At 39.5% G+C, this 25,966-nt stretch overlaps 1 long non-coding RNA gene and 1 pseudogene across 1 annotated transcript in view; one reads left to right on the forward strand and one right to left on the reverse strand.

Moving 5' to 3' along the window:
- Window positions 1–13,583: 13,583 nt before the first annotated feature.
- The window catches only part of LOC110287378 (uncharacterized), an 80,297-nt gene continuing 67,914 nt past the window's right edge, over window positions 13,584–25,966 (reverse strand). Inside the window, exon 5 of the long non-coding RNA XR_015047157.1 lies at window positions 13,584–13,674. This is a non-coding gene — a long non-coding RNA (uncharacterized LOC110287378). The remainder of the gene's footprint in view (window positions 13,675–25,966) is intronic.
- On the forward strand, window positions 16,514–17,797 carry LOC110286322 (ankyrin repeat and SOCS box protein 13 pseudogene; annotated as a pseudogene).

Raw genomic sequence — 25,966 nt, forward strand, 5'->3', positions numbered from 1 at the left:
TACAATTTTTACAAATTTCTGATACACTGCTACTCTAAGAAGTACTTTGATTGTTTTAAGTTAGGTGTCTGCTATGTATTCCTAATTGACCTGAAACAAACTAACCTGGCCTGAAACTCACAGCAAATCTCCTGTTCCCGCCTCCTGAGTCCTCAGTCGACAAGTGAGCACCACCATGTCCTTCACCAACGTTGTTTTAGTTTATAGTGCAGTCATTTCTTATCCACTCTCCTACCTGGGATATTGTCGACAGAACAACACTTGCCATAATAAACAGGGTCATCATTTTCTAAATATTAGCATATATTAGGGTTTTTTTTTAGTATAGTGTATTTGTGACACTCAGGGTTTTTTTAGTATAGTTCATTTGTGACATTTTTGTAGGCTTAAATCTTTCTTACATCGTTGTAATTATGCAATATTTTCCTTTTGTGTCCAGCATACTTCACTTAACATAGTATCCTTCATGTTCATGCATCATGTATGTTGAGCAGTATTTCATTGTATGGACATGAATTTTGCTTGGCCATTCATGTTGTTCCTATAACTCTTTATATGGCTACATTTTGTTCTTGTGCTATGTGTACATAGAGCTACTCTGAAACATGCTCATTGCTTTTAGCTATAGGAAGGGATTCTATCAGGACAGGATTCTTTACATCTTACAATAAAATCCTTCAAATTGACTTAAATATGAAGATACGGGATTGGGCTACGTATGCAGTTGGTCCTCCACTTCACAAATATGCTTTTCCTTTTTCTCTTCCTCTTCTCTAAACTTTCAGCTGAGCCTCTGTATTTGCTTTTTGAAAAAATTTCTATTGTGGATTATATAAAATCATTTTAATTTAGCATGCAGAAATTATAAAGTTATAGAAGTATATATGCTGATTTCTGTAAATTTGACAGAAGTTTTAGAACATTAGGGTGGGGGAAAGGGTCTCATTATGTAGCTCTGGTGCCCTAGAACTCTCTGTGTAGCCAAGCTGGCCTCCAACTCACAGAGGTATGCCAGCCCAACTTTAGGGTAGTTATTAAAGGCATATAAAGAAGTCTAATTTTATCCCTAAATTTAGTTATTTATACATGTTCAGGTACATGTACAGATCAGAAGCGGTGAACTACTATGTGGAAACGAGTCCAGGTCATTTCAAAGAGTGTCCAGAGCTCTTAACCACTGAAACATCTCTCCAGCCTTGATAATGGTTTTAAAGTTTGTTCTGCTTTTTTTTTTTGGTTTGTTTGCTCATTCACTTATTCACTTTTTAAGATTTATTTACTTATTATATGTATATGAGTATTCTATCTACATTCGAGAAGAGGGTATCATCACATCACATTATTGATAGTTATGAGCCACCATGTGGTTCCTAGGCATTAAACTCAGGCCTTCTGGAAGAGCAGTCAGTCCTCTTAACTGTTGAGCCCTCTCTCTGGCCCCTTATTTTTATTTTTTGGAACAGAATCTTGATGAATAGCTTATGCTGGGGTTGAAGTCAGTATGTAGCCCGTATAGTCCTCAAAATTGCAGTGACCTATGTTCTCAGCCTTCCTATGTGATAAGTGTTGGGATATAAGTGTTCATCATTCCTAGCTTTGAAAACATTTTCAGGATCCTATTGGCAGGAAAATTTGCAGACTGTAACCTGAGCACTTGTGGAAATCTTTGACTTGTTTTAAAAATTGTCTTCAACAATAGGTATACAGTATTTCTAAAAACAGTAGTTTGATAACAATGGGTAACTTTTTTTGTGGTTTATCGGTGACCTATGGTCAGAGCATTTTATAGCCTTTCCAAAGTAAATTCTCATATAGCTTATTCTGATTGGGCAATTGATATCAGTCATACTCAGAAGCATTGCTCTCAAACATCCCAGAGTAAGACAGTCTTATAGTTAGTCATGGTAAAGCTGGAAATAATAGGAAGGTCTTTGGAATGGTTAGAGATATTAGTAAAAGAAAAATGGAAAAGTTTATTACGTGATGTTAAGATTTTGTGCAGTACCTGTCTAGTAAAAACCTGAATATGCCTCATAAAGTCGGGCAGATTCAACAAAACCTCATGAGGACTTGGGACAACAACCCTAGGGAGTAGAGACTCTTGGAAAGATAATTGTACTATCTGGTTAAAGGACTAATTATTACTCCTATCACTTTAGTGTGGCTCAAGGTGAGCCCACCTTCCTGAGTGATTGTCCCTTGGCAAAGCACATGACTCAGCCCAACTGGATTAATTTGTAAGGGAGGAGACAATGGCATGCCTGCACCCAGAGGTAAATTCCATTCTTTCTGCTGGTAGATAACAGACTTCCGTAATGTGCCTTGAATACAACCTCTGAAACATTTCTGCTACTATTTCCATTATACTTTATAGACAAGTCATCCAACCAGTGAAGTTCAAACTTTGTTCAAAGAGTACCTTCTCTGAATCTAATCATACAGCAGCCTGCCATGCTAGTGCTTTGCTATATTTTCTAGTATTGTCTTTGTAACTTCACTTTTTTTTTGGTATTTTTATCCCCCATTATCATCAGTCTTTCCTGATAACTTACAGTCTACCACACTTAAAAATGGTACTCCTTCGAGGCCAGCCTGGTCTACAAAGTGAGTTCCAGGACAGCCTATACAGAGAAACCCTGTCTCGAAAAACCAAAAAAAAAAACAAAAAAACAAAAAATGGTACTCTTTGCAAAGTAGTATATTGATTCCGATCTAGAGAACTCTCCTTTGGAAGGAGCCAAGCATTTCCGGAGAACAGTTTGTTTTCTTATCCATTTAAACACTTAGAATTGTTTGTGTGTAGGGGTCAGAGGATAAGTTGATAGTTCTCTCCACCAAACTGGGTCAAACTTGGAAGGATGCATCTTTATCCCATGAGCAATCTTACCAGCCCAGTATTGTAAAAAAATATAACCATCCCTTAGTTTCTGACTCCAGGGCCTCTACCCCTAGTGTTACAGCTTTCATGAACAAGGAAGCCTTGCTCCTTGCTTTTTGGCTAGATCACCTCCCAACTTTTTCTTTTCCGGGATTGCCTTTGGTCCATTACAGAACTAAGAAGACAAAAAAGGTTCTTGTGGGGCAAGTGCTGTCAGTCAGGCCCTGCATTGCCTGGTCTCTTTAGTGCTCTCTAGTTCTAGGTTTTCAACCTTCCTTTAACTATTTTGGGTTCTGTCTTTCCCTATGGTGGTGGGTCTCAGCCTGTGAGTCTTGACCGCTTTAGCAATTATCTACGACCATTGCAGACACAAATGTCTACAATAAATTCATAACCATAGCAAAATTACAAGCATGAAGTACCAATGAATGAAAATAGTTTTATGGTTGGGGGTCACCACAACATGAAGAACCGTCTTAAAGGGTCTCAGCATTGGGAAGGTTGAGAACCACTGCTCTATGGAAACTTACAGAAGTTACTGTGCCCCAAAAGTCACTTGGATTAACCCTGGCCCCTTAGCCATTCCAAATATGAGACTTGTGATCATTTTTACTCCACCATTTGATCTTTTTAATGTGCTCTCATAGGACAACTTGAGCAGAATCTAAAAGATTCCTTTAATTACAAGGTGCAAATGTCTGCTTGGCATTAGATTTGCTGTCTCTTTGGAAGGTGTGCTGCATCTTTAGAAAATCTGTATCCTTTATGCCCGCTGCTACCCCCAGAATCTTAAGACAAGGGTAAGTTGTTTGAGATAAGGAGTGCAGATCCTTATATTAAAGGTTCACTGAGTAGGCCCTGCTGAGTGTTTATGTGTAAGCATTAAAACGTGTTAATCAGTCTCCTTTCCTTCTGTGGGCTGGTGGGCTGACTCAAACTAAAGGAAACTGCATGACCCCCCCTCCAGTATTTTAATAGTTTGACTTGTCATCTATTTAGGAGCAAATGGAAATCGTAGGAGTGTAATAGGAAATGTTATGGATACGGGTGATACAAATATATGTGTTGCTTTAGGGCAAGAAGGAAAGAACATCTTTCCTTTTAGATCAGCCTGACTGGTTGATTTTTTTTTTTTTAACATTGCATAGTGCTTCCAAGAGCTAACATTCCAGGAAGCATGTATTGTAAGTAGGTAAAAACACCAGTTCTGCTCCAGTTTGTTGACAAGGCATAATGCTTTATCTGCCCCCCAGCTCACTCTAATTCTGATTCCTCCTATTTTGGAATTTATTGTATGTCCCGTGTATTTCAAGGCGGAATTTAAGGGCCGTAAGAGAACCCATTCATTTAGGACCCCTGAACAATGTTGCAAAAAATGGTTTTCTATGGCCTAATGCTATGCGATCAAGGGGCTATCAACCAACAATGGGGTAGCATGGGAGAAAGAAAGTTTTTTTTTTTTAAGCCAGGTTTTCTGTGCATAGGATTGGCTCTCCTCAAATTCACAAGCTTCTGCCTTGCTGTGCATCCTAAATGTGTCTCATGAGTGTTGAGAGGTGTGTGCCACCACACCTAACTTCAAACATTCTCTTAACATGAGTAGGAAAATGTTTTTGTAACACAAGTTGCCCAGCTTATCAGGTGTGTTTGAAAATGTGATAGGTCAACTCTCCAGCCACTGGAGTAATTGATAACAATGACTTTGTTGCTAAGCAGAAATGGGCAAGTTTCCCTATTTCTTTAGCTTGGAGCCTGTTGAGCACGCTCATGGACCCTCATCTTTCTATCATCCCCTTCCCTTTTGGAGATTCAATTCTCAGGGCACACTGCCCCACTTTAAAAAAAAACAAAAAAACAAAAAACCAAAAACAAAAAACAAAACAAAACAAAAAACCCAAGACCTTTTTATCCCTTAGTCCTAGACTATTCTAGAACTCATTTAGCACAGGCCCACTTGTGAAGTGTTGGGATTAAACTTGTCAGCCATCACTCACAGCCTAGCAACATGACTAAACACATATTTTCTTTCTCTTTATATTTAAGGATATAATTTTCAAAAGTTAATGTATGAAGGGTTTCCTTGATATCACATCTATACTCCCCTGGTCAGGGAAGCCAGTTATCTTCAGAGAAATTTCAATTGCTAGAAAAACTAGTACCTTATTTGTTCCTTGGGAGTAAAATACTATGTAATGGAACTCATTAGTAACCTGGGTGATCTGGTGATAGTACAATTTTCTTACTAAGAAACTACAGAAGGTGCCTCTGGTTTGCTATCGTTTCTATTAGAGTAAGAACCAGAGGTGTCCACATAGATGCTATTATCTGTGTTTCTTTTTGAGACTGCCTGTCTTCAGCCTTTTAAATTGGTGTTCTAGTATGCATTCTGGGTTTGAACTTTGACAGGATATGTGAACATGATACTGTGATAATTCGGAGTTTGTGGCTAGCAAGGAGCTTCTGTGCATTAACCTCTAGAATGTTGAAAGAGTGATGAAGAGAAGAAAGAAAGACCTCTCTTGTCATCAGGAGGCGGGATGAGCCTGAATGTAGTAGTGTTCTTTGTCTACCAAGAAAAGTAAATGTTTTTATTACTGTTACATATAATGACTACACACAATATTCAGTTTTGACCTTGCAGATGAGGTACTTAGATATGCCTATTTTTTATTATCTTGAATGCTTTCATTGCACTTACACAAATCCCAGTGTCACTACATATAGAAGAGTGATTTGTGTGGATTTGAGATTGAGAAGTAGCACTGTTAAACTGATTGCTTCAAGTTGTCCTTTGGCTCATATCCTTATTGTGGCGTGTGTGCATCTGCACACACACACACACTCACATCCTATACCCTCAGATTAATTAAGGATAATGTTTGGTGATACAGAATATTTTTCCATTACAAGTAATGAGTGATCAGAGTTGTCCAAAACTGTGTAAAATGTAAGGAAGGTCAAGTAGGCAGCAAATGCAAAAATCTTATCATTTTATCACAAAATGCAAAACAGTCCTTAAAACTTTGGGAATCAGAGTAGCACTACTAATCTTGTAAGGGTTGGTTATCTATGGAAAATCAGATTAAATTCTCTTTGATATGCAATCTCCTTGACCTTTTGGAAATACTGTTCCTCCAGTGATAAACCTCAAGGTCCTTTTTTCGTTTACAAATGATCAAGGACAGGTTAGTAATAGCACTAAAACCAACATCATTTGCTTTAGTCAACAGGTAATATACTTCCGGTAATAAGCTATGTCCTTTTTAAATTTAATTTAATTTTTTTTGCTTTTGGTTTATTTTTATTATTTATTTATTTATTTATTTTGGTTTTTCGAGACAGGATTTCTTTGTGTGGCCCTGGCTGTCCTGGAACTCACTCTGTAGACCAGGCTGGCCTTGAACTCAGAAATCTACCTGCCTCTGCCTCCCGAGTACTGCAATTAAAGGCATGCCCCACCACTGCCCGGCGCTATGTCCTATTTTGCTCATTAGTTTGTTGTGTAAGGTTATCTAGTGATATTGAATCGCACTATCAAGCTTTGAACATATGGTTAAATAGAATTTCATTGTACTGCTAAGCTTTCTTAGTACTTTCTCATTAATAGCATTGGAATAATTTGACTGCTTTAATGGGCATTATTACCAAACCCTTTTATGGTAATTGTGGAACTGCTTTTTGTGTTCATGGTAAGTATATTTGCTCTGTGTCACTGCACAGTAAGTATGTCTTAATGAAAGCTGAAGTAGGATAACTTAGAATCATACCACTGTTTCTTGTTTCACTTGACTTTGACCTGATATTTGCTGAAATAAATAAATAAAGTCTTTGAAATTTAGGTTTCCTACAAAAAACAAAGGATAGCAGTATACTGTTCATGTGCTCTGTTTTCTCAGTGGGCATGTGTGTTGCTAGCCTTTGAATCCAAAATATTTTTTTCATGACTTGGTAAACAGTGTTAGTTTTGCTTGTATTCACTAGCAATCTCTTAAGGATACGTAAGAGTTAAGTTTCTAGGAATAATAAACTATGAGAATTAGACAGTCTCACACAGCTCCAGTGAGCTTTATTTAATGGCAGATCTGTGCCATAGAGAGTTCTGGGAACACTGGGCAGGTTATAAGATGCAGATTCCTAGTGAACAGATTTCAAGAGAGTGTTGATTACATGCTTGAGTCTGATTTTCTATTTGCTTGTTTTCATTCTTCAGTTGTTTGTTCACTTGGGGTGTTTGTTTTTAGTGTTTTGTTTTTTTTTTTCTTCTCAGGATAGTAAGGTGAATTTTATTAGAAGCCAAATGGGTAAGGTAGTTCATTTCTTTAGCTAAGCTGACATGGCAGTCAGGGTCTGTTTTGTAACCACCAGGCATCTTGGTAAGGGGAATCTACCTTTATTACTCCAAATATCTGGCTTCCTAGAACTTTGAGCTTAGTTTTAGGGAGTGTGGTGTTTGATCCAATATGTATATATAAAGGGTATGGCATCATTTTTTGACTCTACTTCCTGCTTGGGAGGGGAGCATCATGCCTTTGGGGTCTAGAGTATGATAAGGAAGGACATCTGACTCCTTATCTCGCTACTCAGAAATATGCAACAGAAGCTGTGGCGCCTGCCTTTAATCCCATCACTCCATAGGCAGAGGCTGGTTCAAGAGGAGTTCAAGGACAGCCTGATCTACAGAGCTAATTCTAGGACAGCCAGGGCTAAATATGGAAGTGCTGTCTCATAAACAAAACCAAAAGGCAAAAAATCATCTGTATATACTAAGCACATTGGTTTTCAGTTATTCCATTAAACAGTTGTACTTGAATGGACCATGAGAAGACAATTGATTTAGTCTGTGGTACTGATGTTATGAGTTTCCCTAATGCTGTTTATCTTTCATGTGAGATTCTATTGCTCTGTAGTGTCCTGAATCAATTTATCCTACTTCTGTATGATGTGTCATGAGAATCAGCTCATTGTCTTATTGAAAACCCATCAGAAATAATTTGTGTCTCATTGCATTTTTGTAGGATTATATTTTCAATATCTTAGACTGTGTCACCTTACTGTCATGAGTAGATTTGATGTCAGAGTTTAACTTTTTGCCATACGTTGTTCATTCATGGATTGATTTTTGTTTTTTAAGCTTCCTCATTTACTCTCCTTTTGTGACTTCCATTATTATGTACCCTAACTATAGAATTCTTCTAAGACACTTTAATTTTTTGTACAATGCTTAAGACTTATTACGAGTGTTATTTGCTATATATGTTGGATTATAACTTATATTTTACCAATAATTGTCTTTGTGATAATTGATGCTGAAGATTTTCCATTTGAGCGTCTTTGAGTTGTGAATACATAGTTCCGTGCAGCCCTTTCTTCTACCTAGAGTGTTTTGTGGTTAAATGTGCTTAGGCTTTAACCCAGGACCTTGCCCATGCTGGGCAAGTCCTGCTCTTGTACACCTTAATCTTGTAAATCAACTTTAATCCTTAACCTCTTCGATGGTCCCCATTTTCTAGTAAAACTTTGTTTCCCCACTTGATATGTTCCCATTTAATGATCACCACAACAGCCTTCTGAAGCATCCCAGCGAGGTTTTAAAGGCCATTATCTAACAGCTAAGCACAGTCGTAAAAATTCTGTGCACCAGGAAGACTATAGTCTACCCTTGCATATCTAATGCATATGTAGAAAACAAGCGCAGGAACTCTGGGTATATGGGATAGAGCATTTTGTAGGATGTTCCTGTTGCCTGCTCATGGTAGAGCATGTCCCCAACATGTGCGTTACAGAGGGCTTAATCCCTAGTACAAAAAAACAGGCACTATTATTCACTTCTACATTTTGTTTTTGGAATAGCTGACAATGAAAATTACAAACAGTATTTTAGAAACATAATCTGTAAATGGGAAGATCACATCAAGGATACATTCCCTTTGTCTACCTTGAAATGATCCAAGGCCAGCTTGTCTACAAAGCCAGTTCCTGAACAGCCAGGGCTACACCGAGCAACCATGTCTCAACAGGGTAAAAAAAAGAATGAAAGAAAGATTGATAGTCTCTTACTATGTTTGATAATGTATCATTTTTGCAAACTTTAATCAGTGGTTCTGAAGGCTTAAGTTTTCAGTTACATATTGTTGGAGAAATTTGTATCCAGACATCCTTATTGGCCTTGAATTCATTTAAAGGTATTTTCTGCTCCTTGTCTAAGGGACTGCCAGAAAATGGGTTACACTGCAAGGTTGTGTTTAGTTGAGTATGGATGAGAATTGGGCTCAAGATACTGGAGCTGCTGTTCATCTTCCAACTTGGCTCAGAGACATGACGATTTATACCAGATTGTCTGTCCATTTTAAACTTCTAACAGAATGAATATAGATACACCTTAAGGGTCTTCTATTTCAAGGTGCTTATTACCCTATAATCTTAAACCCCAGGCTAAGATTATTGATAAGGCTGCCAACAAATGTCTTTTAACTCATGAGTAACTTTTGTCGGGGCTACAAGGGGGTTTTTAAGAGTCTGTTTCCCTCTCAGATCACTTTTTCATGTTGATCTAAATGTTTGTCCACAGTTCAAATCATTTATTATTGTTATTATTCAGTTCTCTCAGTAGTCAGGATATTGAATTAGTCCCAAAGATGACAGATATTCAGGTATATGGATTAAACCTTACAGGCTGACTAGTTACTCGCTAAGAGGTTTGGGGTAGGATATATAGAGGAGAGTTTTACAGGAAAGGATTTTTTGTCACGGATAGCTGCCATCCTCTCATTCCTTAGATATACATTTAGTTTCTTCTCCATATAACAGCCGTATCTAGGAACTGCCAATCCTCAGTAAGACACTGAGATAGCAGCAGTGCCCCATCATTCTCATCTGAATAGTCTTTTGTCACTGGCAGGCTTTCTCCTGGACTTTGTTTTTCTTTGAAAGAGCATGTGAAGTCTTTTGAAGTATTTAGAGACTTGAAATGTTCATTGCTTTACTTTGAAACATCAGATATGTGTAATATCCATTCTAGTGTTTCTGATCTCAAAGCATTATAAAGCAAGGCATGTTGGCACTTGCCTAGAATCCTAGCATTTCGGGTCCTTATACAGGAAGACCATCTTGACTTTGAGTCCAGTGTGGGTTTCATAACAAGTCCCTGACTGAAACAAACAACAAAATCTATGAACATGTTTTCTACTCAGACCTATAGTACTGATCTTTACTATTCAAATAATGCAGTTATAATGAGGACAACTTTACTTAAGTAAATGGTTTCAGATTTGGGAAAGGAAGCTCTGAAGTGTGCATGCAACCAGTGACTCTAGGGTTGGGGATAGGATTAGCTGGCCTGTTTGTTGACTGCGTCCACTCAATGCTATCTTAGTTATTGTTGCTGTTAATGATGGAGCGAACAATGCAAGAATTAAAAGAAGAAAGTTAATTATTATTATACCTTTTGAATGGTCAATGGTGTTGTGGGGAGGGATCATGGACGTTTTCAATGATTCACTAATGTGAAGTTAGCCCATGTAGGAAACTCGGATGATTCTTCCATTCATACTCTTGATTAGTAATCTATTGCCTTTCTTCTTTGTTCTAACTTAAAAGCTTTTGAAAACTTGTGTTATAGCTGAATAAAGGTTTTTGTATAAACACAGAAAAGGATGTTTGGGGAATGGTCACAACTGACCTGAAGCCGAATTCTAACTGGTAACTAGCTATGTTAGTTCTTGTGACCATCAACCCTGGAGAGCAAGAAACAACAGCTGGCCTTGGTGATCAGGAGAACTTCATGGATCGCGCAGCAACCTGGAGTGGTGTTCCTCTGAAGAAATCCTACTCGGGTGGATATAATACAACCTGCTAAGTGTTCTAGCACTTAGCAGGTTGTATTATCATTGTCCGAGGTTATGGCTATCGTCTATCAAACTAATCCGTAAGGGCAAGGATGGTGACTTTGTACTCACAGTGCCTAATCCGGTGCACATTGTAGGCCTCATTAAATGTTTGTTGAATGAAAAAATGAATCATCAACAGACATTAATTGGGCGCCTGCTCTGTGATCTCCATGGGCTCAGCTTGTTCCTGCCAGTGGCCTTCAACGTTCAAGCTCTCCGCAGCGTGCTTATTTCTGCAGCTCATTCCTGTGTTCTGTGTAGTATAATCATAGTGGATATATTTTACCTTTCGAACCAATTCCAATTGATTGATAATCCGTGCCTCGACTGTGTTTTATTAAAAGGATTCCATATCTGGTTCTTTTCTATCCTGAGGGTGTGGAAGGGATAATAGCTCATGTGCCATAAATGTGATATTTTCTATGAAATACTGTATTTATGCCTGTGTTTTGGAAATGCCTGCTTGTCATTGTTGCATCTCTGTTGTTGTTACTATAATTGCTACCGATTACTCCCTAGGTTGGACTACAGTGATCACTGAGTAGGAGCTTCGTCTTTAAAATCTGGGGTGTGCTGTTATGGTTGGTATTCATTTTTCCTTTACCCGCTTTCCCCATACCTCCATTTATAATTTTATTGCTGCTCATAGCTCCAGAAGGATATAGTAACAGAGCAGGCATGGCCTCAGTGTGGTAAGCTAAGTGAGAACAGGAAGTGGAACCAGGGTAGAAAACCTCAGTCTTGCCCCTAGTGGCACACTTCAAGCAAGGTTCTCCTTCTGAAAGGTCCCATTACATTCCCAAATGTTACCACCACCTGGGATATGAGTGTTCTGATACATGAGCTAGGGCCACGGTGTTCCTCCAAAGCACCACAGAGGGCAGAATGTACAGCCTGCTAGAAGAGCTTTCTATGAAAGGATCCATCTCTTCACTGGAGCACGCAGAGATATAAAGAAGACAACTTGGAGTGGTCTTGAAAGGATTTGAGGTTTGACATGGACTCCAAAAAGCACAAGATTCATGGTTTTCCTTCTTTGTTTCTTGCTAGGTAATCCTGGCTAGCTAGTAACTACCTACAAAGATGGAGGAGGCCCCAGTCTTGTAGCAATCCTGCTGCTGCCTCACAATTGTTAGGATTATAGACATGGGCACATGTTCATTAGAAAGTTGCACTGTTCTCTAATTCATCTTTTAAGATAAACTATAGAGGGATGAAGATTAGCATGTTACACCACCACTGATAGAAACCATTCTAGTATCACAAAACATTCAACTCATGTAGAATTTCCCTTGGCTGTTTGGGATGACAGAGAGATGGAATTGAGTTTTTAGAAAGTAAACCACACAAGAAAGTCTAGGGAACTGACAGAGCCTGGCTGGATTGCACAGTTCATCCTCATACTACTTTTTACTGACCCAGCTCCTGAGGAAAAGACCCTGCTGTGTTTACTTCAACGCTGATTTAATAATCATAGTTTTCATGACTGGTCCTTTAGAAATTTGGCCTGCTTTATATTTGCCCCTGGGGCTTAGACAAGGGAGAAAAATGGAAAATACTGTCCGAGGTAACCACAGCCACACAGAACCTCATACACCAAGTGGTTAGCCTTATAGAGCACAGGTGCCTGTTCTCAGTCACATGCTATCCCTGTCTTATGATTTTGTTTACGTTAACCATTCTTTTCCACAGCATTAATGTCCTTATACGCAAAATAAGACAGAAATCTTTGTTGTGTTAGACTGTTAGACATCAACAATGAAAAATCCCTCAGGCCCAAATATCAGAAGATAGCACCGAAATACCAAGTTAGAACGAAGAGTGTGGGCAGTGGATTTGAAGGTAAATGCAGACATTATCATGGTTGCTCCTACAATACAGAACATTCTTGTTTATTAGTCTGATACCAGCCATTTGATGTCATGTTGACAACTAAAGAAGCTTTATATAAGAACAGGAGCTCTGTAAGAAAATATTGTAGGAATTAGGCTTTATAAGACAATCATGGCCCTTGGCACTCTTGGTTAAGTCTCGTAGGATGGGTAGGGTAGAACTTAGGTGTGAAAAGTCTTGACTTTCAATTATTCTACATTGAATTCCCAGAACACCTGAGTCAAGCTTTATTGTGTTTATTACCCTCGGTCTTGCCTCCTCATTCCTGTGTGGACTCCTTAACTCCTGCCTCTCTTTACCCAACCCAAATGTGTTTCAGCAATCTTCTTTCCCTGCCCAGTACTGGATCTGTGCAAAGCTGAATCATGAATCAGTGAGTGTGCGGATTGGAACCCAAGTTGCTCTCTGGATAGAACGAAAGGAGTGGTGCCCCAAGAAGATGGAGAGGGAAGTTATGAAGTGCTGTGACCAAATAACAAATGCTGATGTTTGGGGAGATAATTGTTTCCGATAGGAAATGGAGTGAATGCGATGTCTTTCTTTTGTGAGGGATTCATAGACCGCTTCTCAACACTTGTTACATGTTACTCCTTTTTTCGAGATTTCTATTTACATAATTGGGAAAGAAACCAAAACAAGGTTTTGATTGAATTCTGATACAGGTATTTAAAGACTTAAGGACAAGATATAGAAGAAGTGGTAATTAACTGATTAAAGAAGTACAGTTTATGTCCAGTAGGCAGACAGGCTCCAGACATCCTTAGTGCTGTCTTAACATCAAAGGTTAATCTACCTAATACTTGTCATCCTGAAATGCATGGTGGAACACCCAACAGACAAGAGCTACTTCAGGGAAGGACTATGATTTTTGTCATGGAAGACATTTAACACAGGGCAGCTCTTATGCACTTACATTATAGATATTGCTCTTCCGGTGACTCTCAATGCTCTTCCCACTTTCAGCTCACTGGGCACATTGAACTAAAAATTTTATCATCTCGTGAATTAGTCCAATACCTGAAGGAGCAAAAGAACCAACACCCAGTTGACAAGAATATGACGTGTTGATTGAAGACCATTAAGAAAGTAACTTAATTCAATTGGACTGGACTTTTTTATTCTATTGAAAAAGGAATTTATTTTCCCTCAGTGAAAGTAACATGATCAACATTTTGAAAGTTGTGAACAGGCATAGTTCTATAACCCACAAAATAATTATAAAAATTTGAGTATGGATGCAGCATAATTTCAGAACAGAATAGCCATCATACTTTTTATATATCTTAAATTCGAGTTTTCAAAAGTATATTTCTATGTTATATCCTTTGATTAGTACAATATAAAATCTACATCTAATATGTACTTCAGGTTTTATTAGATCATACCATATTACTGTACAATTTGGACTTTCCCAATTTTTTTATATAAAATGTAACATACATTGTACATTAATATTTATATATCTTGTTTCTTTAGAATTAATTTCTGCCAATTATTTTCTTTATTTGAATACTTGGGGTATCATAAAGGTGCTGTTGAGGTATTCTCAATATGCTTGTACAACTTCCTGCCTGTAGTTAATAAATGTGGATATTTCATTAAACAATTGAAATATAACATTTTCTCTTTGTAACATTTTGTTGGTATCTGATTGTAGCTCTATAGATTGTAAAATATATGTAGTTGCATATCTTCAGTCCATGCAGACTGCTTTTGTGGCTGGGGGTTGTTTCCTGGAGAGGGTGTGTTGCCTTGCCTTTTATTGAGTTGTGTAGTGGAATTGCATATGTGCCATCATACCGAGCAGTTGGAAGTCTTCTAAATTCAGTCACTCTTTACCCCTTTGCATGGGAACGACTAATTTGATTGATAAACATAGCTAATATTTTGACTTCTAGAAAGTGAAATCCGTAGAATCATATGTAATGTTTAGAGTTTGGAGTCTGGCTGCTCTCACTTCCTAAATGTGATTGAGTTTTACCCATGCTGATGGGCATTAGACCATTCTCTAGTTATTTAACATGTGGAATATTTCTGCTTCTGACAGTTACGAGCAAAGTTCATAGGTAATTTTAGGTATAATTGTCCTTAGCTCTGTGTATGAGTCAATATGATTATAGTAGCCAGACACTAAAGGTATCAGATTTCGCCTGGACCTGGTGTTACAGGCAATTTTCAGCTGCCCAACATGGGTGAGTTTCCTTTCCTTTTGGTGTTTAATTCTTCCCACCTTCCACATATTAATTCTGTCAGAAGACCTGCCATTCTTTCCTTTGCTGCGCACTGTACTTTCGTGTGATCCCATTTATCAAACTTTGCTATTATTTCTTAAGCTGTTGTAGTCTTTTGAAGAATTATTGCCTATGCTATTAATTCCAAGTATTCTCCAGTTTCCTATACGAGTTGTAGTTTGTGGCTTTATTTTAAGGTGTTTTATCCATTTTGCACTATTCTTTGTATAGCGTGAAAGGCAGAGATATTGTACCAGTGGGTATCCTACTTTTACTTTGGGAACTTTTGTTGAAATGAGGGAGACAGGGTGAGCCTCAGTTTACAACTGAGCTCTATGCCATTGGCTCCCACTTTGGTAAGGGAGCTGAATGATGGCTATGGCTTTCAAACATACGAGATAGATGCCCGTGGTACCTAATATGGCAGTTCACCATTGCAGATCCTATGTCAGCTATTTTAATAAACTTATTCAGGTGGGTGGCTGGAGCGATGGCTCAGGAGCCCTTGGTTGGATTCCCAGCACCCTATTTTGGCTTCTGCATGGAATATGCACATACATGGTATAGAGACACAGAGACATGCAGATAGAACATCTATGTGCATAAAACACTACCAATCATGCTAATAGAGGTTTTCTGCGACATCCATGTTAGGTGTCTATGCAGTGTAATCTGAAGTGTGATATTGATGTTATTCGTTGGTCTGAGGATTGCCTTGGCTCTTTTCATACGAATTGCAAGATTTTACACTAGTTATCTGATGAATATTTAAATTTTCACTTAATTTGTAGATCACTTCAATTAATATGACTTACTCTATGTTTAGTGTTGGGCAGTGTCTAGTGTATTAATCTGCTTTACAGTTTTCATTTCAGAGATCTTGGTTACGTTTATTTATACTTGTTTGATATTTATAAATCTCTTATGCATGGAATTTTTTTTTAGTATAGAATAGAGTTTATTTACAACATGGGAAGGGAGTTGAGGCAGTAGAGACAAAGAAAGGCAGAGTGAGAGACAGAGAGATGGAGGGAGGAGTAGAGGTTGTCCATGAGCACTAGGAGAGAGAGCAAGAGGGCAAGCATGCATGAAATTCTTTTTGGTTTTTTTTTTTTTTTTCGAGACAGGGTTTCTCTGTATAGCCCTGGCTGTCCTGGAACTCACTTTGTAGACCAGGCTGGCCTCGAACTCAGAAATCCACCTGCCTCTGCCTCCCGAGTGCTGGGATTAAAGGCGTGCGCCACCACGCCCGGCTGAAATTCTTAATATAGTTCTCATCATGTTTAATATTACTTACAGAGAAGCTGCAGGAGGCAATGGTATGTGTCTCATTTCTGTAGCTAAGATTTCAAAACTATATTGACTAAATAGTATGAGGGTGGGGCAGCCCTATGTCATTCCTCATTGCTGAGAAAACAGTTTCAGGTAGACGCCTTTCAGCATTGTGTTGTCTCTGCATTGAGTATAGCACTTATACTCAGATAATATTCTTCTTAAAGCATTGTCAGCATCTATTAAGATGATCATGTGAAAGCAAGCCAGTAAGGAACATCCCTCCATGGCCTCTGCACCAGCTCCTGCTTTCTGACCTGCTTGAGTTCCAGTCCTGACATCCTTGGTGATGAACAGCAGTACGAAAGTGGAGTTCTGAATGCGTGAGGCTTCTTATTGACGTTGGGGCCAACCTGGAAGCCCACGATTGCCATTTTGGGTCGCCTCTACATGTTGCCTGTGCCTGGGAGCATTTGAACTGTGTCAAAGTGTTGCTCAATGCAGGGGCCAATGTGAACGCAGCCAAACTTCATGAGACTGCGCTTCATCATGCAGCCAAGGTAAAGAACGTTGACCTCATTGAGATGCTCATAGAGTTTGGAGGCAACATCTACACCCGGGACAACCGGGGCAAGAAGCCCTCGGACTACACATGGAGCAGCAGTGCCCCGGCCAAGTGCTTTGAGTACTATGAAAAGACACCTCTTAGCCTCTCACAGCTCTGCAGGGTGAGCCTGAGGAAGGCCACCTGTCCAAGGACTAGAGAAAGTCGCCAAGTTGAACATCCCTCCCCGCCTCATCGACTACCTTTCCTACAACTGAGCTGCAGGCAGGGGGCCTGAAAGGCTGATGGCTGGCCCAGTTTTCACCTCGCTATGCCTAGCCCTGGGCTGTAAAGAGATTCTGCCTGTTTCTCTAAAACACTATCATTGCTGTAGATTGGTTGATGCTCCTTCGTGTTCCTTCTGGTTGTCCTTTTTGATGTCTTCTTCTGAACCCCAGATCTCTGAAGTCCCAGAAGGACAGTGTCTGTCATCACAGTTGTGGATGTAACCCTTGCTAGTCTTCTGGAACAAATGTAGTCATTCTAGGACAGGCTCAGTTCTCCATGTTTCTTTTTTCACCGGCCACCCTCAAAGACAGTTCAAGGTGCACAGGGGAATCTGGGGACTCAATGCTGATGTCGATGGTTTTTATCTGGGTGCCATGCCACAGAAGCATCAGGTTCTAAGCACTTGACCCTGTGGACTGGGACACTACTCTGCTGGCATCGTGCCATTTGGATAGTTTTTCTGGGGCAGCAGCTGGCACTTTCCAAGGTCTACCTGCACCCAGGTATATCACTCAGGGGCTTTACAGATCAGACTTTGTACCCCCACATCAAGCAGTGGTTTTTTTTTGGGGGGGGGATGACTGTCTCCAATATTAGGACTCAAATCTGTTTAAAAAGTTTATGTTGGAGCCTGGAGAGATAGCTTGGGGCTAGAGTTTAGTTTCCAGAACCTACATAAGGCAGCTTACAATGGCCCCGTTACTTCAGCTCCAGGGGATCCAACATCCTCTTCTGGCCTCCTCAAGCACTCAGACATGTATGTGTACACACACACACACAGATAAATTAAAATCTTTTAAAAAGTTGGAGAATCTTTAGATTATATATAGATGTGTATATATATATATATATATATATATATATATATATACACATACATTCATATATATGCTGTAACAAGATTTGTAATGAGCAATGCAAACAATATAAACAATAGCTAATATGAAAGTGCAAACTTTATCCAGATGAGAATGAGATTCTTTAACCAAAGCAGAAAAAGGGGTCACAATTCCTTCCTATAGTGATAACAATGAGTTCTGTACATTGTGGGTGAAATACTAAGTCTTGCATTCAGACTGAATTTTCCTGATTGACATTCTGTATTTTAACAATACTGATAATACCCCACATACAATAGAAAGAATTAGAGAATTTTCCAGTAGTCATTCTCTACTGAAAAAAGCCACCTTCCTTCTGTCAGTCTTAGGTACAAGTTCTGAGGAAATCCATGTTTTTGCATGGAAGAGTAATAGCAGTTATTTTCAGAAAGGCACTGGAGTCTGTCTCTTTCGTCTTTGTAACAGAATCTTGCCTCTAGCAATAAAACCCAATAACAGCCCATCTGCTATATCTTGGGTAGAGAATAAAGTTCTTTCATCATTATTGTCCAATAAAAGTGGTTGGATGAAAAGAGAAAAAAAAAAAGATGATCATGTGATTTCTGACCTTGATTCTATGTATGTGAAATATTTCATTTTTTTTTGTATTATGAAACCGTCTTTTAAATGAAACCAGTTTATTATGCTCTGTTGTCTTTTCATTGTGTTCTTGAATTTAGTTTGCAAGTATTTTATTGAGGATTTATGTTAATCAAGGACAAAATATTTTGCATATTCACAGAATGTGCTTGGATGAAGTCCTTTCTGTTATATGGTAGAATTCAGCAGTGAGTGGTCCTGAGCTTTTCTTCATTTGGAAGGCATACCCTGGATAAGTGGTTGTCTAGCATTCAATGATGTGTCATCATTGTACAAACCTGTATCCCCAGCACTCTGAGAAGAACACTAGAAAGAATAGCAGTTCAGAGTCGTTCTCAAGTTCATAGCCAGTTGAAGCCTTGAATATATGTCACCTGTTCTTAAAAACTTTGGGTGTGTGAGTGTGTTTGTCTGTGTCTCTGTGGTGTGGGTGTATGTGTGTACCCCGAGAATTGCAAATTTCAGTCATAGGTGAAAAAACAATTTTGGTGGTCAAAGGGAAATAATTTATTTATGTTCTACATTTATTATTTCCCATCAACTAGTAGATTTGGACATAATTTGTTCCTTTGTCCAATCCCATGAGGTATACGGTTTGCTTCAGCGTTCTTTTTTGATGTTGTAGTTTATTGCTATAAGCTTCCCTTTTAGAATTCCTTTCCCTTTGTTTCAAAGCCTGAAATGTGTTGTGTTTACATTTTGACTTGTCTCCAGATAGTTTTTGCTTCCCTTTTGATTACTTCTGTGACCCACTGATTGTTCAGGGGTATGTTGTGTCATTTCCTTGTATTTGTAAAATTTCCAAACACCTTCCTGTTATGATTTCTTATTTCATCACTTTAAGGTTAGAGGCATTACTTTAAATTATTTCAATCTTTCTAAATTTGTCTCGACTGTGGGTGGCCTTGAATTCGAGCTGCAGCAATTTTTGTATGTGCTTGATAAGGTGTATGTCGTTTTAGTGATGGAATGTTCTGGATGCTTTCAGTTCATTTGCACTTACATTTTTTTCTTTCGGTATTTCCTTGCTAATTTCCGGCCTGTGCCCTCTCCACTGTTGAAGTGACATCTACTTGCTTTGTGTGCTTACATCTTCTTGGGAGCACAGGCATTTACTACATCCTGATTGGCTTCTTCTTTGTCTCTTGTGATACTGCTGACTTAACATATCTCCTTGCTTGTATTTACCATTTATATCAAGTGTCTTTTTTCATTCCCACATCTTCAGCATATATGTACCCTCAAATATTTATATTTAATATAATTGTCAATAAAACTTTTATTTTTTCTAAGATTCACTTGTTTCTAGTTGTTTCTCGATGTGTTAGTTGTTGTTATTGGTTTTTAACCCTGAGCTACCCTGAAATTCACTATGTAGCTCACCTGAACGTGAACTTCTAAAACCTGTCCTGTCTTAGGCTCCCAAGAACTCCCTGCCCCCAGAATCTCTCCACCCTGGTGTACATGCTTAAAAATGCAGATACTAATGCTGGACATAAGGGTCTAGGTGTGGATTCTCTGGTCATTGAACACAGCCTGTGAACAAAACTCCTAAGATGCTCAGACAACTTTACAGAGGTCATTGCAGATTCAGCCATGCATGAGATTGCCCTGACACAATGAGAAAATCCTCACTGAAATTGTTCCAAAGCCAGAGAAGGAAATGCACAGAAGAGAAAGATATCCCAGAAAAAGCTGAAGAAGCAGAAATTTGTAGGAATAAATTCAGCACAAAATAAATGCAGATAAAAGTTATTTTTTTTATGAGAAAGCCCAGATGACTGAGAACTTAACTGTTCAACATGCTTAGTCACCACAGAAATGCAAATCAGAATGGCTAAGATCAAAAACTCGAGTGACAGTACATGCTGTTGAGGATGTAAAGAAAGGGGAACACTGCTCCGTTGCTGGTGGGGTTGTAAATTTGTGCAACCACTCTCGAAACTCTGTCTGGTGGTTCCTCAGAAAAGTGAAAATAGTTCCACCTGAAGCCCCAGCTACTGGACATATATCCAAAAGATGCCCCAGAATACACCAAGGAAACGTGTTCCACTATAGTCATTAGCAGCGTCATTTGGTAGCTTCGGGTTCTATGTTCTGACAGTCCAAATACATTGTGGACTCCCAGATTGCATTTTCATAATCTTAATAGGAGCATTCTCTGTAGAGGTCAACATTTTCTGCACATGCTGGACGTGTCCCTGAGGAGAAGGCTCTGTCATTTCTCCATGGGTCTGAGGCTGTGGTCATTGATCTGCTGTTTTGGTGGCAACCTTCAGTGCCAGCAGTGCACATTAACTTGGAACTTCACTTGAGGCCTTCCTGGTCTCCACAGAGCTACATTCATATTCCAGGTTTTTTGTTGTTAGGTTTTGTTTTCTTGTTCTTCTTTCTTCTCTGATGGTATAATTTCAACCGAACTTCAAGTCAAATGATCAAGCATACTGTTGAAGGTTTCCTGCTCAGTTAACATTGTCATAATTCATTTGCTGTTCTGATTTTTGAACTTTTCATTTGATTTATGACAAGGCACGATCCTCGATGGAGTATCCCATGGAAAATTACTAGTCTAATCTGGGGACCCGAGGTCAAGATGCCCTAGCTAATTTTCCCTCTGTTAACTTACTGTATGGAAAATGTTTATTTTAGGTTCCATTAGTTAATTGCTTCTGTGAACCCCCCTTGCAGCTGCATAGCAAGGTGCTATGATGTGGACGTTGCCTTCAGAAACCCTGTGCTGTGAACATTCACTAAAAATCCAAATTCTTAAGTGTGCTGCCAGCCCGCTTGATATAAAGACATTCTATTGGCTATGAACTGTGTCTGACTGATCATCTGGGTGGGGGCTCCCCATCATAGATTCAAGTATTGTTTTCTTGATTTCATTATTTTCCCTGTCTTCCTGCAGCTGGCTGAGCTTTTTTAAGATGGCTATTCTGAATTCTTTACAGGTAATGCACAAACCTGCATATTCTAAGGGTTACGGGAGTTTATTTTGTGACTCTGATAGCTTCATGTTTTTCCTGACTTTGTTCTTGTATCCCTGTGTGAGCAACTGTCCATTTGGAGAAGGAGCCTCCTCTTGCGATCTTTACAGATATTTTTTGGTGCAGGAAAAAAAAATACTCAATCAGCCTTAAAAAAACGATTTCTAGGAATAGGAGCTGTAATCGACCCACAAGATGGCTCCCAACCATCTGTAACTCCAGAGTCAGGTAACTTGATGCAGCTTTTGCCTTTTACATTCACCTATACAAATGTGGTGCACATGCATATTACACTAACATATGCAAACACAGAAAACAGAAAGTTTTAAAGATTTTCTGAAATGTGTCAAGCTTTGCCTGTGTGTGTGTTGTGTGTGTGTGTGTGTCCATGTCCTTCACGACTTTCCACTGTGGGAAAATGTAATCGTGTCATTTGCCAATCGCACATTCCCTTTCTAGGTGTTTTGTGCCAGGTCGCTGCACTGCCATGAAGAGATGATGACACAAGTTTCTCTCATTTTCTTCCTCCTGATGGCGCAGTGTCAGAATCATGTGTGGCCTCCTACTGCCTGAACCATCCCTCTAAGACAGTTGCCCACTGTGCCGTTTCACACCATCTGCAGAGAGCAACACTGGCTTGGGAGAGCCTTGCCAGTTGCTGAAAGCCTGGCTGACTGCCAAGCCTTGCACTGTAGACTGGAAATTGCTCTCTTTGCTGAGCTCAGTACTAACACTTAGATCTTCATGGTCTCCTGGGAGACCATGTCAGCTGCTGTTCAGTGAGATAAATTTGGATCAGCTGGAGATATGCACACTCTATGCCTTCGTTGACTGTCAGCTAAACAGTCTGCACTCCTGGCTTAGTACGGATTTGGCTGCTGAGAGCCCCCCATTCCTCCCCTGTGCTCTTCATTGTCCTCATGATCTGGCTTTCATCATCCATTATACTCCTAACACTGAGAGTGAAGTGTCATTGAAGAATGTTCATCAGGTACTACCTCAAAGGGCTGGAGATGATTGATGAATGCTTTGATTCTTCATTCCTCCTAGGACACATATCAAGCCCCCAGAATTTCTCTCTATCCAGTTGCACCAGTGTGAGGAACTTGACGGTGTCAGGAAAGTGAGACTGCTCCTCTGCTCCATATAAATGACCGTGCAGATGCAAAGCCATGCATTGCATGGTAGCTCACCTTTAATCCTAGCACTCGGGAGACAGAGGCAGGAGGATCTCTGCAAGCTCAAGGCCAGCCTGGTCTACACAGTGAGTTCCAGGACAGCCAAGGCTACACAGGAATCCTGTGTACAGGTCCTTGGTATTGCACTCCTCTCTATAAACACACCTTGCTTTTAGAATGTGTGGTTGTTAAGTTGTTCTGTGAAGGCTGGATAAAGGCTAGCTCACTATTACACCCGTCAGCTTGCTCCTGTCACTTCTCCTCACCTTTGAGCACTTAGCATATCTCTCCGTTTTGTCTTTGCTGAAATGGTTGCTAAGGAAAAGTTCCTCTATAGCTGTCCTCTAGCCCCAGCCAAGAGTCTTTCAAGATTTTTCTTTGGCCTTCTGTAATTTGAATATGATGACTTGACACTGTCAAGTTCCTCACACTGGTGCAACTGGATAGAGAGAAATTCTGGGGGCTTGATATGTGTCCTAGGAGGAATGAAGAATCAAAGCATTCACCAATCATCTCCAGCCCTTTGAGGTAGTACCTGATGAACATTCTTCAATGACACTTCACTCTCAGTGTTAGGAGTATACTTCATTTTGTATTTTGAATCTTTTTTAAACCGTGCCAGGTTCTCTAAGCTCGTGGTTCTGATATGAATTGAGCGATTATCTTAGGCCCTTGTGTTTCAAATATTTTTTTCTTCCTTCCTTTCTTTCTTTTATTTTCTTCCTTTCTTTCTTTTATTTTCTTTCTTTCTTTTTTTTTTTTTTTTTTGAGACAGCGTTTCTCTGTATAGCTCTGGCTGTCCTAGAACTCACCCTGTAGACCAGGCTGTCCTTGAACTCAGAAATCCGCCTGCCTCTGCCTCCCAAGTGCTAGAATTAAAGTCATGTGCCACCACTGCCTGGCTTACTCAAATATTTCTCTTTTTTTTTCAGTCCTCTCTAGTGATCTCATTATACATGTGTATATTCTCTAGTTGTCCCAGTTATATGATGTTCTTTTCTCTCTCCCTCCCTCTCCCTCTCCCTCTCCCTCTCTCTCTCTCTCCCTCTCTCTCTCTCTCTCTTCCTTCCCTCTGTGTGTCTGTGTGTGTGTGTGCGCGTATGCATGTACCCAAGGAAACTAGAAAAGGACTTCAACTCCTTGAAGAAGGAGGTACAAGCATTTGCCAGCCACCTGATACAGGTAGCAGAATCTAAACTCTGATCCACATTATTAAGCAGCAAGTGCTGTTACCTGCTAATCTATCTCGCTGAAAATTATCTCTTAGAAATTTTCTAATATAGTCTCATTGTCAGGGATTCTTTGGCTTGGTTCAGTCTGCTAATAAGCTTATGAAAGGCAATTTTCATTTTGTTGCAATATTTTTGATCTGTAGCTTTTGTTGTTATTCTTGTTCTTTTTTTCAAGCCAGGGTTTCTCCACGGCTATACTGGAACTCTCTGTAGACTAGGCTGGCCTCAAACTCTCAAATATCTCACTGCCTATGCCTCCCATGTTCTGGGATTATATCCCTCCACTGCCCGGACAGCATTTATTTTATTCTTAAGATTTGTTTTTCCCTGCTCGTTTGTTTGTTTGTCTGTTTGTTTGGTTTGGTGATTTGTTTTGATGTATTTGAACTTGCTAGCTTTATGTGAGGATAAGCCTAAGTGTGTAATATTTCTGCACTCATCTCCCAAATGCTGAAATGTAGACAGGAACCACCACACACTAGGTTTGTTTGGTTTTGTTTTGCATGCATTTATATCTGTATTGTGTACAGTCCTGGTACCAAAGGAGTCCATCACATTCTCTAGAACTTGAATTACAGATGGTTGTGAGTTGTCATATGGTGCTGAGAATTAAACTTGATCTTCTTTTTTTTTAATTAGGTATTTTCTTCATTTACATTTTAAATGCTATCCCAAAAGTCCCCCATACCCTCCCCCCTCACTCCCCTACTCACCCACTCCCACTTCTTGGCCCAGGTGTTCCCTGTACTGAGGCATATAAAGTTTGCAAGACCAAGGGGCCTCTCTTTCCACTGATGGCCGACTAGGCCATCTTTTGATACATATGCAGCTAGAGTCAAGAGCTCTGAGGGGTACTGGTTAGTTCATAATGTTGTTCCACCTATAGGGTTGCAGTTCCCTTTAGCTCCTTGGGTACTTTCTCTAGTTCCTCCATTTGGGGACCTGTGTTCTAAACTTGATCTTCTGAAGAGTAACCACTATTGATTTTAACTGCTGAGTCATGTCTCCAGTCCCAAAAGGGGTTTTTTATTACTGTGATGATCCTCTAATGAAGAAGAGAATGCAGGTGTTTGTTTGTTTTTTGAGGCAGGGTTTCACTGTGTGTCCTTGGCTGCCCTGGAATTTAAAGATCAGACTGGCCTTGATCTCACAGAGGTCTGCCTACTTTTGCGCTGAGATTAAAGGTCTGCACTAATACCTCCTGGCCAGATGTCTCTTTAACAGACTGACTACTTCTTCACAAGTATTATGATGGTTTCTTCCTGTCCTGTGAAGAATGCTATTGGTTTGGGGTTTGGTTTGTGGGATTTTTGTTTTCTGTTTGTTATTTTTCCCCCCTAAATATCATGCTGTCTTATTCTTTGGTTAAAACTTTTTTTTACCATGTTTTCATTTATTATGAGATTGGGGACACACCATAGAGTACATGACAGGATTAGAGAAGAGCTTGTAGGGGTCCGCTCTCTTTCTATTAGGTACAGGGATCAGTGTCAGGTGTGACATAGAATTGAACTTGAAGTTATCAGACCAAGAAAAACAATACACGATCCATCCTACCCATGAGGTTGTAAGAGTTGAATTATTTTTTGATACCAGTGAATTAGAACTGACCATCATTTTCTAGAGCTACCTTAGCTTCAATCTCTGTCAAAGCCACAAAGATTTCATAGCTGATGTTCTTCAATGTTCCCAGCTACCAGCGCAGTCAGAACACTTATTCCTTTACTAATGCGTAATCCATTTAGCCAAAACTTAAATGTACACTCCTCTTTTTTCTTTTTCTTCTTCTTTTTGTTTGTTTGTTTGTTTGTTTTGTTTTGTTTGTTTTTCAAGACAGGGTTTCTCTGTATAGCCCTGACTGTCCTGGACCTCACTTTGTAGACCAGGCTGACCTCGAACTCAGAAATCCACCTGCCTCCGCCTCCCAAGTGCTGGGATTAAAGGCGTGTGCCACCACCACCCGGCTTCCAGATGTTTTCTGAACATTAATCACCAGAAGATTTGGGAAACAACTGCTTAATGTGAGGTTTATATAAGGCATCTGTCAATGAAAAAGGAAATACGAAGAAACTTGACTACCATTTCCTTTAGCACTTTTA

This window comes from Mus caroli, unplaced genomic scaffold, assembly GCF_978045245.1.
Source record: "Mus caroli unplaced genomic scaffold, Mus_caroli_1 scaffold_5, whole genome shotgun sequence".
NCBI lineage: Eukaryota > Metazoa > Chordata > Mammalia > Rodentia > Muridae > Mus > Mus caroli.